We start from the raw sequence: 7,778 nt of genomic DNA on the forward strand, positions 1-7,778 counted from the left end.
TGAATGAATGTGTGGTTCTAAATAACACATTTTTTTCACCCTTTCAAGCAGCCTTTCCCTGTCTGCTTTCCAGATGCGTTCGATTACAATGCTTGCTGTCCTCAGCAAACATCCTTCTTGGCCATGATCTCAGGATCATGAGAGATGTAATCCAATACACTGTAGGACGTCAAGTAGGATTTGTACTTCTTTCACATCTCTTTTACTTCATTTGCCTACCATACATAGCTTGTTTTTTATTCCCATTGCACATTTCATATCTCCATCTAGTTCTTGCTTACCACTAGTTCTACTGTACTTCATACCCCTCACCACACGCGTCCCTAAACAAATATATTTTCCCACAATGTATCTGCAGCAATTTTAGGAGGAAGCAACAACGTATTTTCCCAGAAGTCATTCTGTTGCGGGGATATAATTTTCCAATCCTTTAATACAGTTTCAATGAAAATTGTTATCATAATGTCCAATATGATTATGTATATTCTATGGAAAGGAATGATCAACGGTTGCCTTTTGGGCAGCATGTGTGTGACACTGTTAGGCAAAACATATGTCCTCCCACTCTTTGGTATCATTTTTAAGATTTTGTTTTTGTTTTATTAATTTAATAATAATAAAAAAATAATAAAATAATTCTTCCAGCCTAAGTGCTTATCCATTACACCACATAAATATGCAGTTGCCTTTAAGGACAAACACTTAAGGGCTAGGCTTCTTTCTCTCCCCCAAATAACTTCAACTGTTTGATAACCCTATAAAAATGTCCTCTTACCTCTTGGAAGATGACTTTCTCCTTTGCTGGCTGGAGCACAGAAGCTGCTGAGTTTTTTTGTGTGCCTTTTGAAGTAAGATGACCATGCCTCTGGAGATTATGTCCCTTTCAGAGGACTAAATAAGGCATATCTTGTTTTTAGAAAAAACAAATCCTTCAATTTTGTCTTTTTTCCCTATGGTCTTACTTTAACATCTGCTGTTACTGTTCCTTTGCAACCTGTCATCCTGGCCCTAGTTTATTTTGAGAACAGAAGCCAACGTAGATGAATATTGCAATGTCTTCTTGAGAGAGAGCTGGTAAGAAATACTTCAAGCATGGACATCTAATTCTAGCCCTATAGTGATTTTTAAAATCATCTTAAATTCAGCCTAGTGGAATACGATTTGGCAGAGCTCTGTCTGTTGTTCCTATATTAACTATCCCTATCACATACAGTTGATTGTCATTTCTTGCTCATCCTGATATACGTCCTTTTTGTCTCTTTCCTAATTCTCCTCCGCAAACAGGCTTGGTGGTGAAAGCAAGACAGACAAGACTGCCAATTTGAAGGAAAAAAAAGAAGCTATCCCTGCAATTTATGGGACTAGAGTGCCACTAAGCACCTTCTCTCACCAGGTACATGAATCTTTCATCAAATGAATCCAGGCCTTTACACGGTACCCATTCATTCTGTACTATATCCGCTGTTTAATGATAAGCTGGATAGTTTGTCATATGAATTAGAGCCATCTTGCTTCAGACTTGGTTCCAGAAAGGGGTTTCAGAGCACATGGGAGCAGGAACACACCACCTGTCTGCAACTCCTCAAAGCAACTGAACCTTTTTCGAGAATCATGCAGCTTCCTACCACAACTGCCATACGATCTGAGGAAAACATGTGGCTGCTTTAAAGACCTGTAGGCAGATACTAAATCCATACTCCTGAATCCGCTGGAGCATCTTTCCTAAAACTGAATTCAAAGTGCTGCGCAGCCCTATAACTATACTGCGTTATCATTTTGAAGAAGCAAAATAGACCCAAATCTCAGATCAGAACATTATGCAAAGAAAGACCTGTCAAATGTTGAATAGAATAAACAGTGAAGCCTGCCATTTTGAGAAGTACTAATATCAATTGAATAAAAGTATTCACAATTGAGGTATTGTGCGTATTGGTTAAATTTTGAAGTTTGAGGCATTATTTTTAGAGAAAACTTGCTTTCGGAGATACAGTGATATGCTGAAAACTCTATAGTTAAGGAAGTTATAATAAGAAAGAGAAATAAAGAGAAATAAAATGAGGTCCAAATTAAGATTGAATAAAATTTGTTGGTTTTCACATTGATAGGAAATGTATTTATGAACTTTATTTCATACTGTATGTGACTTTTATTTACCTGTGCCTATATTATCACATAATTGAACTCTCCCAGTTAGATATACAATCACTGACATCCACCCACTCCTGGATAGAATATATCCTGGCTCTGATGCCATATGACTGCCTGTGATAAAAGATAGAGGGGAAACAATATCATAACACTGTCTTTAATATATTTTATATATGGTTAAGTTTAGGAATCATTGTATGTTTTGAGACAGAGGTATCCTCACCATGGAGGACTAAGAAAGCCAAAATGGTGGGCTTGACTGCAATTCAAAGTTATGCCTCTTTTTGTATCTGCGTACATCAACACATGTAGAATGGGGCAAGGCTTCAATCCACAGCTCATGCCTGCCATTTTGGATCCCTTAGCACTGTCCATTGCAGCTGGCAGTTTTGAGTTGATTTTTTATCATCACTAGTATTTGAAAACAACTTGGTGGCACATAATCAATCAATCAATCAATCAATCAATACCTGGGACTTTAAGTACAGATTCCCCAGTCCTCATAATTTCAGTGTTTAGGCTACTTCATTGTATATCTGTCATTCAGTTCTAGGGCTGGAAAAAACACAGAAGCAATGCAGCTGGTGTGTTTTACTTTCTTTCTGAACGTGTGTAGGCATTTCTTTCTTGGTTATATTCTGTTGTACCCAGTTTAACACCAAACAATAATAGCCATGTTTATCATGAAAAGCAATCAGTGGATACAGCATCTTTATTAGGTTGACAAGGTGTAGAAGATTACTATAAGCTGCTAAATTTCAACACCTTTTCATCCAAAAAGCATGATTTGCTTCCAAGAACTCTTGAAATTACAGGAAATGAAAAATAAGACTGAATATTAGGAATTTCCTGATGATAGGAGTTGTTAAACAATGGAGCAGTTTACCCAGAAGAGTGAAAAATCAGAAATAGCACCTTTTAAGACTGATTTTTATTTTAAGGCATAAGCTTTCATGAGCAACAGCTCACTGCATCAGGTGCATAAAGGGGCTTTCCTGACATGGGATTAAGTGCAGTGCAAAGTCTTCATATGTATGAATTAGTTCTTAGGTGTTAATCTGATATGAGGGCTCTCCCCAAGCTTGGTGAGGAGAAGCAAGCAAATGTCTATTAATTCTGTTTCTGAAAATATTAATTACCCAGTTGGTGAAGTCAAAACTGTTTCCACCATGTATCTCTGAGATACATAGAGCTTTGGCCAGTTTTCAAGTAGAGTATTTGAATTACTTTGTGGAGAGAGGAATGATTTAAAACATACTTGACCCCATATACAAGCTTTTTGCCTCCTAAAACTGAAACTAGAGAACCATCACAATAGGTAGGGATTCAGACCTGTTTTGTGTCTATCAATTTTGGCTTTACACTACACCTCTCTTCTGTGCTCTTTGCATAGGTGTGATTATGGATGTTTTTCATACCTAACTCATTGTCTTGGGAAGGATCCAGATAGCCTTGTGCATACACCAAGAGGGTGGAAATGTCTGATTTCTCTGATGACTGCTTCCCTTGGTGTCTCTGGCTCCCCTTTGGAGATTTGTCCAAAGGAGTTAAACTTTGTAAAAGTTCAGTTTCCCAAAATATGTTGATCATTTTCTGTTAAACAAATAGAAGTTTTTGATTGATTGATTGATTATGTGCCATCAAGTGTTTTTCAACTCCTAGCGACTACATAGATAGATTTTCTCCATGGTGATCTATCCCTAACCCATTCTTTCAAGTCTCCCAATGGGGCACTCATTGCCCCTGTAACTGAGTCTGTCCATCTTGCTGCCGGTTCTTCTCTTCTCTTCTCTTCTCTTCTTTCCTTCCACCTTTCCCAGCATTAGAGCCTTTTCCCAGAGAGCTGGGTCTTCGCATAATGTGTCCGAGGTAGGATAATTTGAGCCTGGTCATTTGTGCCTCAGGTATGAACTCTTGGTTGATTTGTTCAATGATCCATCAGTTTGTTTTCTTGGCTGTCCACGGTATTCCCAGGATACTTCTCCAACAGTAGAGTTCAAAAATGTCAATACTTTTCTTATCCTGCTTCTTTAAAGTCCAACATTTGCTATAAGCTCTGTATTTATTATAACTTATATATTGCGATAACAATAGCAAAAAGTTAACTCTTGAGACTCTAAAAGAAAGACTCAGCAGGTAGCAATATCTAGCCAGATGTGATTGATCTGGGAAAAGCTAAGCAGAATTGTTATTGGAGGCCACCAGAATAGACTAGACTGGAGGTGAAAGAATAAAATAAAATAAATGCAGAATAAGGCAATGGCAAATCACTTCCATATTCTTGTATAAAATAAAATAATAAAATAAAATAAAATAAAATAAAATAAAATAAAATAAAATAAAATAAAATAAAATAAAATAAAATAAAATAAATAAAATAAAATAAAATAAAAAGGGACATGTCTGCATATTCACCAGGAGTCAAACTCAACTTGAGGAAAACGTAAGGTGATACAATCAGGCAGGACATTCTCAAATAACCTTTCCCAAAATGCAGTCCCAAGTTGACTCTTCAATGTTTTTCAAAATGCGCCATAGCTATGGTGGCAAAGTTTTATTTATTTTGTAAGAGGCCTGAACTCCATGACAGCTCTGAGTGGCATACAGTAATAAAATCATTACTAAAAAGATACAAGTAAAAATGTATAGTTTTATTTATATGCAGTTAGTGAAACTGAACATGAGTATAACTACAGGCATCATGTGTCTATGGCTTGGAAACTGGCTCTTCTGCTGAAAAGAAATTTCATCCACCAGAAGATAAGCTTGCCACAGGAGGTGAGATCAAGTGCAGATATCCTTTATGTGAAGAATGCGCTGCAGCCAGATACTCGGCGGATAACGGATCGGAGGCCACTCCTGAAATTCATCTCTTTGGAAGAGAGTAGGAGACTTGCAAGATTGATGTCAGCCTTACCAAGTAGACCTAACAGGAAACACAATCAGATCGGCTAGTTCTACTTTATTGTCAGATTACATGAACCAGATCTTGCAAGTCTGAAAGTACAATTCTCCTCCTATCTCCTTTAGCCCTGAGGAATTAGGGAGGGTCTCTTCCGAGCCTCTTGCCCCACCCTCTATCCAGCTACAGACTATGATGTCTCTTATCTGACCATTCCCTAGGCGGTGTCTCTGGGCCCAGTCTCCCCAGATCATTCCCACGTACCATTACAGGCAGGAGTGGGATGGGGGTAGTGCATCTATCCTTGCTCTTCTTGACCTCTCAGTGGCTTTCAGTACCATTGATGATGGTATTCTTCTGGACCAGCTCCAGGAGTTGGGGTGGGCAGCACTGCGTTGTGCTGGTTCTCCTCCTTCCTACCCAGTTCCAGTTGCTGTTGATAGGAGGGAGAGGTCCAGACCGTGGCCCTTAGTTTGTGAGGTGCTACAGGGCTCAGTCTTCTCCCCTTATTTAACATCTACATGAGGTCACTGGGTGAGATCATCTGATGGTTTGGGGTGAGGTATCACCAAGATGCTGATGATACCCAGCTTTACATCTCCACCCAGGCCACCTGAGTGATGACATCCCAGTGCCTGGAGGCTGTGGGGACATGGATGGGGTGTTTGGATCTTCCGGTTCCAGGGATCTTCCACCTTTGGTTCTGGATGGGGTGGCACTGCTCAGACAGACCTGGTACGTAATCTGGGGGTCCTTTTGGACTCATGGCTCCTGCTGGAAGAGCAGGTGGCAGTTGTGGGTAAGAGGGCTTTTGCACACTTTTGGTTTGTGCACCAGTTGCACCTGTTCCTAGACTGGGAGGCTCTGCTCACTGTCACTCATGTCCTCATGACCTCCTATGTGGACTACTGCAATGTACTCTACATGGGGCTGCCCTTGAAGTGCATTTGGAAGCTTCAGCTGGTGCAGAATGCAGCTGCACAGATAATAAATGGCACTAATTACTTGGCATATGTAACACCACTATTTTATGAGAGGCATTGGTTGCTGGTGTGCTTCCAGGTGCAGTTCAAGGTGCTATTTTTCTCCTTTAAAGCCCTTCTCGGCTCCGGACCCGGTTACTTGAAGAACAGTCTCTTCCTGGTGTTTTCTGCCTGTCTGATCTGGTCTGGCAGGAGGGGCCTGCTCCAGGTCCCATCATCTGAGGAATGCTGGTTGGCAGGCCCCGGAAAGCGTGCCTTTTCTGCAATAGCGCCTGCCTTATGAAACATTCTTCCTCCAGAGATTTAGATGACCCTGACCCTGCTGGCCTTTCGTAGGTCCCTAAAAACCTGGTTCGGTGCCTGGACCTGGGCCCTTGGTGTGTGAAGGGACCCATCTCCTGGTCTGTTAGCAACTGTTGTTTGTGATACCTTCCTTGGCTGCTGTGCATTTCGATTTTTGTATTTCTAGTTGGAATTGTTTTTAACTTATTTTAATGTTCACCTCCCAGAGTGACTTGTTGAGATGGGCTGCCGTACAAATTGATCAAACAAACAAACAAACAAACAAACAAATAAATATATGTGGTCGATTTTATTTATTCATATTTACTTTAAAGATTTACGTCCCACCTACTTCCATAGGAGAGGTGTGGAACTCGAAGCCTTAATGCTAGCCCTGAGCCTGTTTTGTAGCCACTGGAGCTTCCTCTGACCACCACTGCTAGAAATTACTGGCAGTTTCCCACCATTCTGAGTCACGGAATACATAATACAATTAGTATAAGGCCTAAAATAGGTTTAACGTAGTTTTTTAAAAAACAGAATTTCCCCAAACATCTCTCCGAAAGCTGGGAAAACACATGGAACATCCTTGTCCCGTCTGTATTTGTGTCGTGGCCCCACCCACACACGTCCCTGTGAGGCCAAGTGTGACCCGTACCCCTTCAACACGTATTAAGGCAGCCTTTGCCATAGTCGGCCCACTCTTCTTTATACAACTCTAGAATCTCACAGCATAAATAAAAACGCAGAATTATAACCTAAAACAGGAGAGAAAAAGCAATTAAATAAGTGAAATGTTAAAAGAATGATTTGATGAAAGCAATGAGATTATCTCTTAAAAGCCCTCCTAAAACACAAGGTCTTTACCACCTTCTGAAAAATTATTGGAGAGGAAGTGGGATGAGATCCCTAGACATTCATACTTCCTCTTTGATTCTTCCGGTCTCCTTTTGGATATAATCTGCTTCAAGTCCTTCCAGAAAAGTTATTTTACTGAATTCCAGAATCACATAAAATCTTTGAAAAAGGATATACTGTACTTTCTGAAAGGAAAACTGCCTTGAATTTGAGCTATTACCGTAAGGGAAATGAGACAGAAAAACACTGTCAGTTTCTTCTCAGAGGACCTCTGCTTTTTAAAGGTAAATCATGTGGGAAGCCCCAATTTTTCTTTCAAGTGATTGTACTATATTTCAGTATGAGTTGCACATCTGTGGAATTTCTGAGGCCGACATGCAGAACTGGGTGTAGCTTTGAGATCAAACATGTAGATCATTATAGTGCATGTTTTGCTTTATAAACATTACAGTGGCTCCGTTCTTTTACAGGACCGCTATAAAACTGCAACGGAAAAGTTGGCAACTCCTAACACGCCAAAAAATTCTAGGAAGGCACAGGTAGTATAAATTTGCAAAAATCATTTGTTTTACAATTTACTTATGCTTGAATTTCAGTGATTTTTC

The sequence above is a fragment of the Candoia aspera genome, chromosome 3 (assembly GCF_035149785.1).
Source record: "Candoia aspera isolate rCanAsp1 chromosome 3, rCanAsp1.hap2, whole genome shotgun sequence".
Lineage (NCBI taxonomy): Eukaryota > Metazoa > Chordata > Lepidosauria > Squamata > Boidae > Candoia > Candoia aspera.